This window comes from Apis cerana, linkage group LG13, assembly GCF_029169275.1.
Source record: "Apis cerana isolate GH-2021 linkage group LG13, AcerK_1.0, whole genome shotgun sequence".
Classification (NCBI taxonomy): Eukaryota; Metazoa; Arthropoda; class Insecta; order Hymenoptera; family Apidae; genus Apis; species Apis cerana.
Genome location: NC_083864.1, coordinates 392,660 through 412,295, shown reverse-complemented (window position 1 = coordinate 412,295; position 19,636 = coordinate 392,660). Strand labels below are relative to the sequence as shown.

General features: G+C 30.8%; 1 long non-coding RNA gene across 1 annotated transcript in view; it reads left to right on the top strand.

Moving 5' to 3' along the window:
• The window catches only part of LOC133667186 (uncharacterized), a 191,967-nt gene extending 176,075 nt beyond the window's left edge, over positions 1 to 15,892 (top strand). The window contains exon 2 of the long non-coding RNA XR_009832435.1: positions 15,342 to 15,892. This is a non-coding gene — a long non-coding RNA (uncharacterized LOC133667186). The remainder of the gene's footprint in view (positions 1 to 15,341) is intronic.
• Positions 15,893 to 19,636: the final 3,744 nt, after the last annotated feature.

Here is a 19,636-nt window from a genome sequence, read left to right as displayed (position 1 = left end):
AGAAATTACGATTCTTTCAATTTTATGTATAATAATTTTTTATCAATTCAAAAATACATCATACATCATAAAATTTAAAATGATCAAATATTAAAACCAAATATTCTTTTATTAATTCTCCATAATAGTCTCCGATTTCAAGTTTTTCTAATGTAATCTAAGATTTCCTAATTATTTTCTAATATTCATATTTCTTTTTCCAAATTTTTTTTCGAAGATTTTTTCAATATCAATCGAAATGAGATATTTAAAAGTTTTGGAATATTATTATCAAAGATGTATCAAATATCTATTGAAATATAATTCTCATTCAAGTCGAATTAATATAGTTTACAGCAAAGTTTTGGTAATTCGTTATAAAATATGCAGAAACGCGTAATTTGCTACGTTGGTCGTGGACAAACGTCGAAATGGAGGAATAGGAAGATTACACGAACTTGAGGGTGCAGTTGGTCTTTGGAAGGAAAAGCAAGATCTCCCCGAGTAAACTACTTAATGCACACGTACGCATGATCAAAGTAAATTGACCCCATTCCGGGATGTTGTTCAATGGTTTCTGTAACTTTTGCTGCTTGTTGAACTCGAAACTATCGCGAATCATACAATTTTCAGTTTGCTGGCTGAATTGCAATTATCCGCGATGTAAAAATTCTCCTTAACGAGACAGCAACACGAGTTACACGTTTTTAAAAATGTAACGTATACGTTTCTATCTACATTTCGATGATAGATATTTAGATAATAATTCATAAAATTATAAATAATTGTTCAGTGAGAAAACGACGAATAAATATAAATATTATATAACATTGTAATACAGTAAGAAAACTTGGAAATTCGTAATCGATTAATATACTTATGTATATTAAAATTGTTAGATTATGAAATAATTTAGAATCGTTTCGCTTCAGCCCAGAATGAATATTCCACAGTAATTCTTTCGAAAGTTATTTCAAAAACTGACAATTTTCTATTCAAAAATTGCCTGAATAAATTAAATTGCAATAGACTAGGAAACAATTCCACAAAAAATTGACGAACGCTACGCTATTTTACATTCTCTCCCTTAAAAAGCGAGCCAAGAATGAATATTCTATTATATTTCCTTCGAAAGTTACAGTATTTTAAATATATACAATTTTGTATTCAAAAATTGCCTGAATAAATTAAATTGCTACAGACTAGGAAACAATTCCACAAAAAATTGACAAACGCTACGCTTTTGTATATTCTTTCCCCTAAAAAACGAGTCGGGAATGAATATTCTACTCTATTTCCTTCGAAAATTACAGTATTTCAAAGATTTACAATTTCATATTCAAAAATTGACCGAATAAATTAAATTGTAACAAACAAGGACGCAATCTCCTAAAAAATTGAAATGATACGTTATTCTAGGATTTTTTTCTCTTTAAAATAAGACCAAAATTATTATTCTATTCCATTTCTATCGTTAGTTTTATAGAATTTCAAAGACTGACAATTTTTACTAAGAATTTCCTGACTTTTTTTAATTGTCGTATAGTAAAAAATAATTCTCCAAAAAAGTAAAAGACGCTATTTTAGACTTCTTTCCCTATAAATAAATGAACCAAAAAATGAATATTTTACTGTGTTTCTTTCGAAAGTGTTTGGTGTTTTAAATATTTAGAATTTTTAAAACATTTTTCATTCAAATATTGCCCGAATAAATTAAATTGTAACGGACTAGGAAACAATTTCTCAAAAAATTGACAAACACCATTCTAGACTATATTCAAATAACGACAGATTCGTATTAAAAAATTGCTTGAATCGTTTGAATTATGACCGATTAGGAATATCAAAAACTATACCGTCTGTATCTACAAATAATTGAAACACACATTTTCAAATTTATAACAAATGTTCTCTTTTTGTTCTCCAAAAACGGTTATTTATTAGCTAATCCTAATCTCGAGCATTAATCGAAGACCCCATACGAGTCTAAGGAAACGTCCGTCTATCAGGGACATCCGGCCATCGTCTACGTCAGCGGTACACGCTCGAGCGATCGTAAAATGCATTGGTCTTGGTCCTGATCGGATTGCTCATTATTAAATCACTTGGCAACGCGGGAGAGGGAGGAGAAGATCGATCTTTGCATTGAAAATCGAGATCGTTCCCGTATGCAAACCGCATTGAAACGTGTTCTTCGTGGAAATGGCGATGGCCGCGCTTGCTGCGCATCACGTCGTCAGCGACACATACGTATGTCGATTTCCCGACACGGTCTATGTATCAGCCAGGATATAGGCACGTGACCGATCACCGAAAAACGTGTATGCCTGGACTCTGGATACACCTCCGCTACGAATTGAGAAATCGCTTGCATGATGGAGATAGTATCTTGGATACGAGTCACGGGCCAATTTTTGTCTTCGAGTTGGTGATGCATCTGTGATGAATAATTTCTTATCGGTGATACGGGAATTTCACTTGTTTCGTGGGCACAATTGTCATCATCTCGTATCTAAGTTTATATAGATATCTTTATTTTTCTTCGTATTAAACGTGTAAATAGAATTGATTTGCTTTCTATTTTCTTAATCTTTCGTGCTAGATGGCTTTTCTTTCTTATTCTTCTGCGCTATATTCTTCGACGAGAAAGAGTATAGTCAATTTTTTGTTTCCTTCAAAAACGATTAGTTTTCCGATACAAAAGTATCAATTGGAAGAGGGATCCGTAAAAAATTTCTCGTATCCATCTTTAGCGATTTCGTTTGGTTTAATAACTAATTAAATAAATTTTAATCGATATAGCAATTTTTATATTTTTACGAATAATATTTTCGTTCATGTGATCGCATATCAGGAAAAATCACTCATTGATCTTTTCAGCAAATAATTCGCAATTGTAACAAAAGTGAATTTTGATGATGCCGATTTTCAAGTACGATTTTTTTTTTTAATTAAAATATACATTTTTTTTGGATTATCAAAAGAGTTTAGATGTTATTTATTGTTCATATAAAATATAATAGCAAAAACAAAAATAAAAATACAACAGCACTCTAGTATTTTAAGTTTATGGATCTCTAATTTACATGTGTTCGAATATGTACACGATTGTAGAAGTATTAATGATTTCGCATTTTCATTTGTAAATATTAACAATATGCGAATAACCCATTACTTCAGTATATTTACCGACGTAATTTGCAAAATGGAACAAAACATAATTTTACAAATTTACCAGCAAAAAAGATCAATAACGAATTCGTTTTGTAATTTCTCGTGACACATCGATTTATTTATTGCTTCGTTTCGTATTTTTAAAATAATAGAGTTTAAAATAGATTATCGAAAATTGAAATTTATCTTCTGTGCGTTATAAAAAAAATTTAAAAATTCCTTTTTTGTAGTATCGAGTATAAATACTCGATGGATAGTTACTCAATAGAAATTGGCATTTCGATTCGATAAGTATTTAAGTAATAAAGATGATTTTCACTCCCAGTCACGAAAAACTTGTTCCAAGTCGTCGTTTAATATTACAACAAAGATTAAAGTTCCGAATGTTCTGGTTGTAGAATGCAGTTCAGGGTAAAGGATCGTGTAAGAGAAGAAACGAGAAGTTGAAGGATACGCGGTTCATCCTGCCTGTGCCAGAGAGCTCATCAATAAAACCACTCGCATAGCGAAGTGTGCTTTAGACACAGGGATATTCGCTATTAGGGATGAAGGATCTACCAAAGGATTGATGGTTAGATGAGAATTTGTGAGAACATAGAATTCGCATTTGCTAAATCTACCATAACAATCACGAAATGATTGCCGTTATACTCTTAAATTCTAATTTCCATTCTGTTTAATAATGAGTTTAAGTTTCTTTCTGCGGTTATATCGCAAAAATTAGACATATAATAAAAAACTTGAATCAATATTCGGGTGCAAGGAATTATTATAAGTTTCTTTTAATATATCAAAACTTTTTTTGTAGTTTTAATAATAATAATCTGAATTTTATTTCTTTTGTATACGTTGCTTAAATAATGATAAAATTTAGCATCGAAAAAATATTCGAACGTTCGACGAATTTTTCATTTTGGATATTTATATAGTTATTTTTTTTTTTTGTACTATATTTATTATATTTTTACAACGCTGTACTTTTCTATTTATACTGTATTAACACTGTAAGATGAATCGAAGAAAAATGTATTTTTAATTTGCGAGAAAAAGCCATAAATGTGTCTTGTTAACAAAAAATAATTTTTAACTTGTTAAATTATTTTTAATTGTAAAAAAGGAGATAAATAAAAAATTTCTATTTAAATTCTTTTAATTTATTAATAAGCGTCTGAACATTTTTTCGATGTTGAATTTTTGAGATAATTTCGTGTAACATTTTCCTTTGCAAGAACTTTTGTTACAGCTTTATTAACGAGATGTTAACGAAAAAAAAAACTAACAAACGAACCGCGCAGATTAGATCAAACCGCGACGAGTGTTGGGTACGTGTCGAGGATCGAATGTTGAACAAGTCGATATGTGTCGAAGGAAATATAACAAAATTTTTTTTATCGAATTACCTCTTTTAATTTAAGAAAATTAAGAAAATTATTTTTTGTTATCCTTCTTCTTCGCTATTATTCTCCTCCTTTAATTTCTTTTAATATTTCCTTCATTTCTTTATCAGTTTTTTCTTTCATTCCTTTTTACATCAAATTCTCTTTTCGTTTTTTCATTATTTTGCTTCGCTGTCTTCCCTTGTTATTCTCATTTTCTTGATGTTTTTTCACTCATCCTTTTCTTTCATTCTCATTTTTATCATTTTTCTCCTTCTTTACTATCCTCCTTTACTTTTCCTTGTTATCTTTCTCCTTTATCAATTTCATCTCTTTGATGAGAAAAAAGATGCAAAAGAAAGAAATTCGTTACTTGAACGACATATATAATAATACATATATATGTTATATATATATATGAACATATATATAATAACAATTATCTAGTTTGTTCATTTCTGACATAATTCGATATAATTTTTCGATGGAAAAATATTTGTTAGATTCGATAGATTTTCTTAGATACGTGTTAGATTTGTTCGTTGCAGCCAGCGACATATACCCAACACTATACCCATATCGTCGCGGCTTGACTAATCTACACATCTGTAATTGCTCAGTGTTTTTTGTTAATTCGTTAAAGACCGTAGCGAAAATCCTCGCAAAGGAAAATTACTTTAGAAATCTTTGGTTAATCGGTGTTTTCACATTTTTGAAACGCTCTGTATGTGTATTTCTGCGAAATATACGTATCAAAAGATTATAATTTATCTTTATTTGTATCAAGTAGAATAAAATCGTCTTATTTTTGCAATGCAAAATTGTCTATAAATTAATAAATAAATCAAACTTTTAAATCAAACCACAACTAACTCGACGGATTTTCGATCATTAGAAGAGATCGATAGAGAATGAGAATAGTTTCAAGCATTTAAAGCTGATAGAGAAGTCGGAGGACAGATTACGCGAGGAACATGAAATCGAATCCTCTTCAGAGCAGAGTTGTACGATATATTAAGGGTAATAAATTTTATCTAGCAACCGCAAGCGCGACGTAATGATTTATTTATCCGGATCGCAAACACACACACGAAAACAATATCGAGACGTTCTTTTCCTATTCTCTTCTGTTTTATTTATCCTACAAAAATACCATAATTATCGAATACTTCCTCGAAAGGAGTAGAAGTAAAACGATCATCATTTTCTTAATAATTAATTACGAGTAACGTAAAATAAAATATTTTCGATAATATGATTTTGTTCAAAAAGGAAATAAAATTATTCCATAATTATTTCCACTCGAAGGAGCATCGGATTATTCCTCTTCAGCACGTGCCTCCTTGCAAAATTACGTATTACTTTCGAGCGGCCAAGTATCACGGGGTTAGTGGAATCGGAGAAACGGAACGAAGAAGAAACGTGAATTAATTCAGATAGAGGGAGCCGATATACGGGATGACAGCGCGTGAGCCGGGACGGAAAGACCAGGTGGGTGAGCAGCCGAGTGGACTTCCGCTTCCGGCGGAGATAATAGCGCGTGTCTAGAATCTACTAAGCGGACACGTTCCGGGGCCAACTTCGCGTACACTGTGTTTCGCTGTTTGCAAACACCCATATTTCGGACTAATTATTCCTTTCGTCGATGCCACGCCGATAAATTTGTCATTTGTCCCATTCGAACCGAGCATCTTAATTAAACGACGATTCGAGGAAGAACGATCGCTGATTATCTTGTCGGCGACGGTGATTAAAGTTTAATAGGGAGCGTCGTTTGAATGAAAGAGATTTTACGTGAAAGAATACGAGTAACGTGAAGCTTGGAAAATTGTCATCGGTAAATATTCCTTCTTTGTTTCGAATTATTTCTCATTCTACGATTCTCGAAATCTATATTGTGTATTCTAAATATTATATATTTATTAGATCCTTGGATATTTTCTTTTAATAAGTATTTTTTTTATCGAATAAAATGTTCAAAATTAGTTCACGCAACAAGCGCTCCCATCGTAAAAAGATAAAAAATTCATCTTATCGTACCCAAAACCGATAACCGTCTCGAACTACCACCATAATCATATTCAAATTCGCCGATCCATTTAAAAATTCATCAGAACGATCTACCAAACTTTCCCCGGTTTATCAGCCGATACACTTTTCCGGAAATTAGCTCTCGGCTAATTGGTATTAAATTTCTGCTGCGAGCTAAAGGATTATCATCGTAACAGAAACGATTATTCGCGCTTGCGGGAAAGCAGATATGGAAGAGAGAGAAAGAGAGAGAGCGCTAATAAATTCCTACGCGTTGCTCTAGCTATCGCAAAAGGGAGAATTCCAAAGCAGACCGCACGTTGAATTCCGCGATGTCTGCGAGTTTGATGCGATTTGAGCTTGTGTCGCTTTTCTCACTCGTTTGAACGGTGAATATTTTTCTTCGAATAGCTGACATTGTCGAAAAAGATGACGTGGATTTTCGAACAAAAACTCGAAACCTAATTCATTCAAACCAAATTCGTATTCTGATCATGAGTCAGAAGCATTGTGAATTCTGAATAACATCAAATACTTTTATATTATATATATTCTAAGATATCTTTGAATATTTTTGAGAATTTCCGAGTACAAGTTTTGTACGCGTTTGAATGTTTCCAAATGTCTGAAAATCTTTGTAATTATCTGCAAATGGTTTCCAATATAATATAAATATTTCTAGACAAACATGTTTGAAACATTTTGATAGCTTGGACAGATTCGAATATTTGCAAATTCAATTGTGAAATTATCGAAAGTAATTTTAAACAAAAAACGATATAGGTATAAAAATCTGTCCCAAAAAATAAAATCACTTACAATTTTTATTTATTTTTGTAGTAAAATTTAAAAGATATTTAATTGAGAATTTATTTGAAATATCTGCATACAAATATCATCGATCATCATATTCGTGGTTATTTTAAAGAAAAGAATTTTAACAATACGTACAATTAAATATAAAAATTAACTAATAAACGCCATAGACACGAAAAATATGAAAAATTTTTGAATGGTTCATTATCGAGGTGAAAATTCTTGATTGCCGATTGTGAAATTTTGTCGCCTCTAAATTATAATAATCTATCGGTTATTCGGTGGATTCGAGAACGGGTTGGTGAAAAGCATCGTTCCGATTTCATTTCAATTATATCATTTGTTGTGTATCTCGAAATGATTCGATTACAATGGGTAAAATATGACGCGATTAAACGATTCACCGTGAAGATAATTTAATTTCACGATGCGGAGTGGACAGAGAATGATAATTGACGTTTGACAGTTTCGAGAGCTACACGCTACACTTCACTACGAGCGAATGTTTTTTAATCGTAAGAGAACCGATCGAGTGGCCATTGAAATGATTCGACGGATATATTTATAAAATTCGAAAATCTTGTTAATCGTTGCGATTTATTCGCTATCGTGGTGTTACGGAATTATCGTTATCACGCCAACGGTGTTAATATCTCGAATGAAAAATTTTCGATTAAACGCAAGCAATTGTGAATCGAAAGTAATTGTCCTGGAAATAATAAATTCGTTTTATTTTTCATCGTTGGCCACAGAGAATTTTTCATAAATGCTAAACGTTCATTTGATAAAATGAATTGTAAATGATTATAAATTTGTTAGTTCGAAATTATTTCCGTTTCTTTATGTCATTGACAATTCTATTGATTTGTTATTGATTCGAGAAATCCCTCGAAATAGAATTTTCACGGATTATCTCCAATTTCTATTATAGAGTTCTATTTCAATCGTTTCTTAAAAATTTTTAAGAAAATTCAAAATAATTAAACGATTATTTAAATAACCGAGTATTCTCCGAGTAAACAACAGAGCTCAAAATTATAAATTCAATTAAATCGTTATTTGACACGTTTCGAATTTGATTTAGCGAGAAAATTTATTACTAAAATTAAAACTGAATGAGAATTGTAAGTATTGATTAATATTATTCAAATTAGTTTTTTAATTTTAAAATATTAATTTTTATTTCAACTTGTAATTTTTGAAAAATTTATCTAAGAAACTTTTATGTTAAAGAATTTTTTAATCTCTTCGTTTTACGCATAATATTTTCGAAATATTTATTTTTACGTTCCTTTTAGCTTCGACGAAACGATTAAATTTACATAGAAAACGTGAATTTCGTTTAAAAAATAATTATTACTAGTTATTCATCTATGTAAATTTTAAACTTTATATTTGGAGATGTTATATTTGCTAAAAAAAAAAAAAAGGAAAAAAATAAAATTATAATACGATATATAGAATAACTGTAACTTAATGAAATCTTCGAAATAAATAGATTTAATCGACAAAAGATCATTCGATTCTGAAGTTAATTTTTCATCCAACATATTTTTGCATATTCGTTATTTACTCTTATATCATTTACAATTAATATTTTTAATTTTTATTTGTTTTGTAATTTTATATTATATCGTATATTTTTTCAAACAAAAAGTATTAAACAAAGTATTTAAAATAAAATCCATCGTTTCTTATTTTCGTGTCAAATTATATAACGAGACGTAGAAAAATTAATAAAATTTTCTTTTCGGATAATTTTTCTTTTTACTATACTTTATTATTCTTGCGTTTCGAAAAGAAAAATTGTGGCAACGCAGAGAAAAAAGCTACGAACAATAAAAGTAACTACTAGATAATTAAGATTTTAAGCTTTACAGAGCTAGCTGCTAGCTGCATTGCCTTTTGTTCGCTATTATCCAAATCTTGTATAATATGCATCGACATTGCTCGTGATTATCCATTGCTCTGCCTATATGGAAAACTGGTAAACAGCATTGTTCTAAGGTAAACAATTGTTTTTCATCGCTAGATATCGATCATCGAGACCTAATTACAGTAAATATACCCGAACACCATAGCGAAAAGATTCAATAAGAAATTAAAAAAAAATATTTAATAAAAAATAAAAGACTTTCATTTCGAAAAATAGCAAGGAATCTTACTTTTCGATGCATTGAATTCGCCTGAAAAAAATAAACAAAAATTCGAAAATAAAAGTTAATCATCGCCTATTTAAAATTTAATAAATGAATGTATTTCGGTTCAAATTTTTTTGTTCATTTTTGCATCGCTGTATTTTATAACCAGTCTCTATCGATTTTAATAATTTTAATTTTTCGTGATTTATTCTTCAGCACCGATTCGATATTAGCAAGGTAAGGCGATAAAAAGAGGGCGACAATCTTCAGAGATTGTTCTTTCAACATCGAAGCGCACCAAGAACTTTAAATTATATATATTAAGCTCTCTAAAATTAAACATTCGACCGAATTTTCTTTCCTATTTGTCTACACAAAATTAATTCAGAGCGTAATCTCGTATTACCACGCGACAGATAATTTAATTCTCATTCGCGTAAACATTTCTCATCCACTAGGCGAACTACACACCATAAGAAAAGTCATTTTTAATTTCAGAATTAAACGATAATTAACGCGAATGGAATTTCGAAGACGATTAAATTTATCGAGCTTGGTGTAAAATTCTAGCGCGAAAACAGTTTTGCGAAACTCCGTGGCGAGACGAAAGAGGGCATCGAGCGATTGCACGAGTTCGTATCAGGCGAGCCACGTGCAAATTCGATGAACCGTTTGTTTCCGTACGAAGCACGCACTTTCTGCATATTCAATGAACGCGTCGCACGCGTGCAAACAGTCGCTCACTCTTTCCTCGTTTCCAGCCAAACCTCTCTGCGCGTACTTTCGATCGTTTCCACATTCCGGACACGTAGCGGCATTATCGATGACAGATCAACCCTCCTTCCAATCCGTCCTCGTTTTTCTTTTTTTTCCGTACTTTCCGTCGACGTTCTCTTCGTTCGATCGATCGGATCGACGATAAATTTTCGCCGAGGCCGATTACGCCGTTGTTGCGTTATCCTCGATTAACCTCGAGCTTTTCACGGAATGCCGAGGACGGGGATAAAGGGGATACTAGGGAAGAATTAATTTAAATCACGTCACGGATTGCGGGATAATGAATCCTCAACCGCTACGAAACAATTCGTAAAATCGAATTTCTAATTTTCATTGCATTCTTTTTTTCTTTACATTGGTCCTCCTTGTTGATTCTTTACTTTATTTCCTTTTATTCTTTTGTTCGATTTTTATCCCCGTAAATTGGTTTTATTTTTCTCTCAAAATTGAATCTATCACTAGCTTCCTTTTTATATTCCTGTTTGTTGAAGAATTTTCGATACAATTGTTCAATCACGCTTGATCGTTTTCTTCTTCGTGTGCAAAGTAACACAACAGTTGAATTTGATTCGCATGTACATAAAAATGGAAGTGAAATTAGCAAATTTGTTTAAATTTCAATTAATTTTTAATAATTATTGTACATTTGAAATAATACATTTTTATTATATACACGTATATTGTATTTATATGTTAATTAATTATTTACGATTAGTAAAATTAGTTACAATTCAACCATATTTTTTTTATTCCTTTATCAACTATTTTAACTTTCGTATATTTGCATATATTTATATGCATATATAATTTTTTTTAAAAAATATATATCTTGACTACGATATTTAAATGAATTAAATATTGTGCAGAAATATAACGTAAAAATCCGACTACTTTTTCCCTGAGCAATGCCATATTCTCTCGTATAAACAATATACAGATTTTATTTTTGCGATTGAAAAGGCAAACGAAATAATAGACTTGTTCCATTATTACTCTTAGATTCTCGATTAATATTCGCTCTTTTTAATTAAACGATGAAGCACAGGTGACACAGAATTCTTGCGTAAAAATTCGCAGCGGTATTTAAGAATATTTCCAATACATCCAATACATGACCAGAGAAATTTCCTGAAATTCCGTTACTTATCCGAGAATCGAACGTGACGTGAAAACGAACGAGGCAAATCTCGTTTGCAGCTCGACATTTAACAAAATGAAACGTCAAACGTGTTTTTCGACGAAGACATTATGACATTTATCTCATTGTTGCAACTATCGATTAGTCCAATGACTATTATTCTTAACTTTAAAACTATCCATCTATACGGTATCGATAAATATATCGTAAAAATAATTTTGGATGAAAGTGTCTGTACGTTTCTTTTTACAATTGCAAAAGCAAGGAATATAAAGTTGATCGATATTGGCAGCTTCGATGGTTTCGATATTAATATTTTTTTCGTTATGTTTCTTGATCATAAGTTTTCAAATGTTTAAAACCAAGATGTATACTTAACAAGATATTTTTTCATTATCTGTTAATAAATATTTTTCTAAAATAATAATAATAATAATAATTGTTATAAAATTTGTTTCGATAAAACAATATTTTCCGAGAGAATGTAAGACTATTATTATGAGCTTTCTTTTATAATATAATTATAGACAATAATTACATTTCAAAAAGAAACGATAACATTCAATGATAATAAATAACATTATTAACAAATTATGAACAAATATTATTTTTATTAAAATTTCATATCAGCAAATTTCCACATTAGCATCTTCTCTCTTTCATTTTCCTGTTCTCTTAGAGAAAACTATAAATAAGAATTTTGTATTTATACATGTCGTTACTTGAAGCAATTAAATCCATTCATAACGTGTTCTTTTCATATTTTTATATATAATAGTCACAATAATTAATTTATTTACAACTATTCGTACGATACCAATTCATTCAATAACTAATATAATGTTCTAGGAACAGAGAGTTGTTCCACCCCTTGTCCAAAGAACGACTTTGTTAAATCGATATTTCGATGTCACTTCTTGTGCCGTGATTTCTGTTCCACATTATGGCTCGTCAACCCTAATAAAAATATTACAAACAATTCTATAAATATATTCTGGATTTTTAACACCAGACATCCTACAACAATATTCGAAGGATCAAATTTTCTTTCGAGTGTAAAATACGCAAGGCTTCGTGCGAAACTGCATTTTGTGTTTAGCCATGGCCAACAGGGGTTTCGAAACTTTTCGTACTCTCGTTTCCTTCGAACGGTGGCTTCTAATTACTTTCCGCAAGTTTCTCTTCTCCCAGCTGACGCCACGCTTGTACCTTTTTTTTCTTCTTTCTTTCATTTCTTTTTTTTTTTTTTTTGGAAAATCGTTTTCCTTTTCACTTTCCCTTCCCGAACTTCGCTTAAAAAGAAAAATCCTTGCTCGACTATCCTCGAGTGTTCTTTTGCCAGTTCGTTGAAGAAAAAAAAAGAGATAGAGATACTGAGAGAGAGGAGAAGGGAGAGAAGGAGAGAGAAAAGTTGTATAACGCGCATAAGTGAAATATTGAGATATAATCCACCTTTTTTAGCGCTCGCCTTTCTTTTCTCCTTTTTTCCCCTCTTGGTCGAATGAAAGCGGTGGCGGCCGGCTATTTCCGGTTTTACCCGCTCGCACCCTCGAGTCACTTTCGTGCGTATAAAACTTATTTTTATCGCGGTGACCACGGATCGAAACTTTTCATGCGTGCAACAAGTGCGCGTGTACGTCTATCAATGACTACCTATGTTTCATACGCTTTAATCAAAAAAAGAAAAAAAAATGATATTTCACTAATTAATCTTTTATTAAGACAGATAATTTTAATAGGATGAAATCTTTAATTTTTTCCTAGTTTCTTCTAGTATTATAAATCTTTTCCATGAAACGCGTTCCATTTATTTTGAAAGGAAAAAAATATTGGAGTTTGATCGGAATGAATATATTGTATGGATTTTTTCCGGAACCATTATCGAGTCTTGTATGCGTACGATGGAATACAGAGATAAATTGATCAATCGAGAGTTTGGAAAATTTTTTTTTTTATGTTACAAAAATAATTTTATATCAGAAACAATGCGAATATCGTACATTCTTTCTAATTGTCATTAATAATCCTTACGTGTGTATCGAAAAAGATATTTCAATAAATTTGGATACTAATATTACCATTGATATATTTGCGATAAAAATAGCGATTTTTATATATTAAATTACGACAACATAGGTATCAAAGTGCTTAATAAATAAATTCATATACCGTGAAAAGAATCTTTATTTTTTGTTTAAAGTTGAAATGAATTATAGTACGTTAAATTTAACGATGATTTATTATTCCTTTGTATTACTTATTTTTCATATTCTCTATTAATTAAATTCGTTTATTACAGAAAAATCGTTCATAAAAATTTAAGTTTTAAGAATCTTTTTGTAAATATTCTCGTATTAATTATATTATAAATTTAATATACTGCTGGACGAAATATTCCATTGAAATAGCTGGTTTTTAATACATGAGATAAAATCGCAAAACGAATATATTATAAAAAAAAGAAAGTGAAATTAGCAAAATATTGTGCCCTTAATTATTCTGTGTTTTTGTAAATCATGATCAATAATTTGATAATAAATGTTAAAGTTTAAGAAAAAAATAATATGTAACAATATTAGTAATAAATGATGCAAAAATAGTGTTATAAATAAAGAATTTTATATATATGAATAAAATATAGATATAAATACAAGAAGTAGCTTTTGAATGCACAAGATTGAATATTAAAAAAATGTTTAATTTTATATTAAATAGTCTTTAATTACTTGGTAATTTCAATTTTATGTTTTTATCTCTTTCTTCTATCCGAGTTTTTATCCTGTATTTTTTTCTCTTAGATGATTCAAACCGATACTTTTCCTACTTTCAAGATGCTAAAAATCATTGGCACGAAGAAGACATTGCAGTTGACAATGTTGAAAGATTGCAGAGTGAAAAAGAAAAAGAAAAAGAATGGAAGAGAGGATGAAAAGTGGACATGGTTGATCGATCTTTCCACGAAAATATTTCGAAGAAAGACTGTTGTCGAGGGTGGATTTTCGTACGTGAGATAATTCCTCGTATCACAATGGTGGAGAGTTGAAAGAACGATGAAAAGAAGGAAGCAGATTGTTCGCTTCTTCTGTTATCGGATTCCACGTGAAAAGAACCAATGTTTCTCGATTACACTTTTATATTCATATTTCTCGTTCTCTCGATTCCTTCCACTGCATAAAACGTTATCTTCCTCGATATTCGCCTAATTATTTTCGATCTTTGCGACATTTAATTCCCCATAAAATATCGTCGTTTAAAGATAAAATTTAAATAACAATTGATTCCAATGTGATTGCAGGATGATAAAAAAAAGTTGAAACATTAGCATTAAATAATCGAAAGAATTTTATTCGCAGAAACAAATGTTAATTTCACGTTTTAAATCGAATTATTCGAACATTTATACTTTTTAATTAAAATATATGTTTGAAATTTAAAATTTAAACATTTAAAATTGTAAAGCTTTTAGTTTATATACGTAAACACATATATAAATATATATTTAAAATTTCAAATTGAAATATTCAAATGTGCCGAAAAAATATACTTGAATTTTAAAATAAAAAAATCAATTAAAAATCAAAATCATTGTACTTTTTATTGCTCGAATATTTTTTCATGTAAATAAGAGATCTTTCTTTATTTTTCGTTCGAAAATTTCAAAGTCGTAAAAATGTAATTTATCCTAAGAAGAATAGCACACACAAAAAGAATTTTTTTTTTTCTCAAAAGTTACGAAATACTAGATAAGAAATTTTAACCAAGAAAATTATCTTCACATATTTCCTCGCAACTTTGTGAATGATCTTTATTGTTCGCCGAAGAATTTTTTTTTCACCGAAACATTTTTGATTACATATCGCGTTTCTATAAAACGTGTTCAAAAGTTTCACGGATTATGATATGTTCCAGGTACGTACACATCGGAGCATCAACCGTGTGACAAGCGTGGCCTGACGCGAACTGAATTTCCCACGTGGCCGGCAGACACCAACGCAATTTTATCACCATTCATCGTACGTATCACGGTGTCATTGATACGAAATACACGCCACTATTGTTCGCGCGAAAAAATCGCCCGAATGACGGATACAATGAACATTACACCGTTTATTGCATCGATTTTAATCGTTTTAACGAATTTCGATACCGTCATTCGTGTTATTCTTCCTTGTAATTGATTTTCTACAAACGAAAAATAGAACTTTTTTTTTTTTTTTTTACGAAGATTAGTCACGATAAATCTAAAAATGAAAGATGAACAATTTGGTGATCTTCATAATTTTAGCTTGTGATTTTCAGCATATAGTTTATTATACGAAAAATGTAATTAGAAAATGACTTAATTGTACTTTTTAATGTTAGATATTAAAAGTTATATGATATAATAATTTGCACGATATTATTTTGTAACTGATTTATAGAAATATTTTGAAAAACAATAAAGATAATTTAATTATTAATTCTAAAGCTCCTTTAACAAATTACATAAATTTCTTACTCCTATTCAAAATTTATTTCAAATATTCAACATTACGATTTACGAACAAAATTATACGTGTACCTCGAAATTTTTATCGAAGTGAAGGTGGATTTTAAATATTAAACAAATTCAATGCTTTTTCCCCATTATCATTACACTCACGTTTATATCGATACAAACACGGATAAGATATTAATTAGAAAAAAATAAGTTGCAAAAGTAATAAACGAAATCGTTCGAGTTCGATTCAGTAGAGAGAAAAAGTTCTTTTAAATGAGACGCGCTACCCGTCCTTAATGCGTCTCGTTACGAACGATTTCGAGGCAGGCTACCGTGAACTATAACTTCCGGTCGGGCAAGTATTATCCTAGGCTGTGATCGCATGCAGCCAGGTGTAAAGGCACGGGCCACGGCAATCCCGGCGAAACGAAGGAAACTGTTACACGGAGCGGAGAAAAGTTCACAGTTCGTTGCATATTTAGAGTCTCCCCTCCCTTCGTGTAGACGCGTGATGTACGTTGCGTCGTTTGATGGATGACGCTTTTGACTTATAATCGATGACCCGCTTAACGCAACGCTGTCGCCGGGCCCGATTCAATAAACGTCCCTCCTCGATCAACGAACGGCCGTATTTGCTTTTCCATTATTAAACATCGCTCGATAATGCGACGCACACACGCCTGTTTATCAACTTTTCCCGCTCTTTTATTGCGCGATGGAGACTCGGATATCAGCCAGGGAACAGAATAGGTGGAATTTCTCCATTCTACGCGGGTTTATTCGCGTCGAATTACGTATAAAATTTATTATATTAATTCTTAATAAGTATCTTGAATGAACTGGTTGGAATAAACTTTTCAAAAATGCACCATTTTAATAGTTGGCGTATCGTGTATTTTGTACTTAAAATATAAACTTCCATAAATTGTTGGATTGCATATTCGTGGTAATAATATTATATTACGCTGACATCTACTTTGGTTGAACACGTATAATAAATATGAGACCATAAAATAATTAAATTCTTCGTTTCTCTCTTCTTCTTATCATCGCTACAGAATAGCGCGAAAGGAGAGTAATTTTACGACTAATAAGAAAAGGATAATCCTAAGGAAGCTGGTCCGTAAGACTGTTTAGCACGACTTTGAAAACACGAGACATGTTTACGGAGGATTTGTTAAAGCTGAATTGCACTTTAAGCAAAAGCTGAAATATCACGAGATAAAATTATAAACGTTTATAAACAAAATTAAGATATACCTAATAATATAAATATTAGAATACAATTTATTATATTATAAATTTAGAATAAAAGAGTCAAAGTTTGATCCTATAATTTATTTCATTCTATTTATTTTTCCAAAGAAACAACCAAATAATAATAATAATAATTATTATCATAAAATAAAAACATTCGATAATTAAATTCATTTTTCTTTACTTTCAAAGTGAACATATAAAATGTCCGATAAATTTTGAACGTCCGCGACAAAATTAATCGCACTAATTCGAAATTCTAAGATCTCTTGATAATACGAGTATTATTGTAATCGAATTTCGAGGATCTACTATATTATATCAACGTTATCTCTCTCGGACATTAATCAACCTCTCCATCCTCCTCTGTGTAATAAAAAATTCACCAAACCGTTTAATTTTCCAAAAAAAAGAGCCAACGCGTTTTATCGAACAAGTGGCAGGGAAAAAATATATCGCGTTTACCGGTGGTCGGTGCGCAACATGATTCGCGTGTCACCCAACGTTCGACTACGATGACAAGTGATTCATCATCGAATAGGGTATTCCATCCGGAAAGAAAATTATAGGTTTCGCTGATCGTGGCCGGCCAGCTTGAACGCGTAGAGCTGTCCGACGTTGCATTTTTCTACAGTGTCAGTGGTGCTCGCTACAGTTCTTGCTACTCGATTAATCTCTTCTCGAGAAAATTTATCATTATGAGGATTGTATGCCTCGTTTCGTTTTTTTTAAAAATTGAAATATACGCAAAAATATATATGTGCATGATACAATTTCCAGTAATGAATTATAATCCTATTTTAATGTTTATTATTTCACGGAGAAGTTAAAAATTTGAATTAATAAAGCAAAATAAACGATTTCTTAGAAGAATTATATGGTAATAATATTATTCTTTTTCCCTAGAAATCTCATTGCGAAATTCATTTCTCGCTTAAGAATCGGATAATGAAAAAGGAAGGGAAAATTGACGATAGAGTCTTATGTAAAGAGGGTTCATAAGGGAGTACGTTGACCGGTTCTAATGGTTGGAAAGTTTACCCTTGGCTCGATAATAAACTCGCCTCGTTCACCTTCATTTCCGATAATTTAGCTGACCAAATATTTGCCGTAACTTAATTATACGTTGCCAAACTTGTCGACAAACTTTAAGTAATTAACAAAAAGTTCAAGAGTGTAGGCTGATGATTGCCGAAAATCAATAAATTCTTCCATATGATTCTTCGATTAGATTTAAAAATAGAGAGAGAATTATAGATCGTTGAAGAATTATTCAAATATCCTTTTTACGTTCTAATTTTCGGACAAGCGTTTTTCGTTATTCATCATTATTATACGGTCAAAAACTTGGCCAAGATTTTGAAAATAAAGATTAAAGTTTAAAAAGTTTTTGAAATTAAATATTAAATACGTAATATTTCTAATGTAAGTTCTCTTTTCTTTCTTATATATTAAGATTCTTACGTATCCATTTAAAATCAATCTTTTAATCTTAAAGAATAATCATTTGCATATTAATAATTCAAATAATATATTTCTGAAGAAACATTGTGCAAATCAGTTACAAATTAAAATAAATTTATTGCTTAAACAGAAATTCTTTTCCTTAATTTCTTTTGATAATTCTTTTTTAGCAATAATTTTTTATTTTTATTTATATTAATATTTCAAATTTTAAATTGCACTCCAATAAGAAAAATTAAAGATTTAGAAATGGATTTGAGAATTCTATCGAATAATTAACTCTCAAAAATTACGAAATATTAAGTGGATATACAGCTTTAATAATTTCAAATTAGAAAGTTAAAATATCAATTTTATTTTATATTAATTATATATGTCGTATCTTGTAACGAAAAATAGTACAAAAAGTAAATATCAAAGAATAACAAAGCAACGTAAATTCTCTTTTAACAATGGTCGTAGGAGCCTAATACATACTCAACAATCCGGAAGATAGAGGATAAAGTCAAAGGTAACAACCTCGGTTAATTGCGTTTCGTTTGTCGCGGGATAAGTTAGCGAGCGGATGAAATTTTCAACGGGAGAACTCTTTGCTCCAACTTTCGAGCCTTGTACGCAAGCGTAACAAACATGACAATGTTTAATAAACGATACCGAAGCTCCGTGGAAGCGAAATTGAAATAGTTGTAGCCGGCAAGAAATGTTGTTCGATAATTACGCTTTTCTCCTTTCAGCGGAGAAATAATTTATGCCAAGTATAGAATCCCGATGGCACAGCTCTGAAGTTTCCCGACAAGTCTCTTGATTGGCGCTGCACGGGCAAAATCTCGAATCGGTCAACCAACGAAGTTTTGACGCATTAATCAGACCACGATAATCGTTCCAACTTGCGCACCAGCGTCGGAGTTGGTAATAATTATCGATGCCACCAATTAAAATATATCTGTATCTCCTTCAGATGTGGGTCGAACGACGCAAGAAAGGATCGTGTAATAATAAAGCT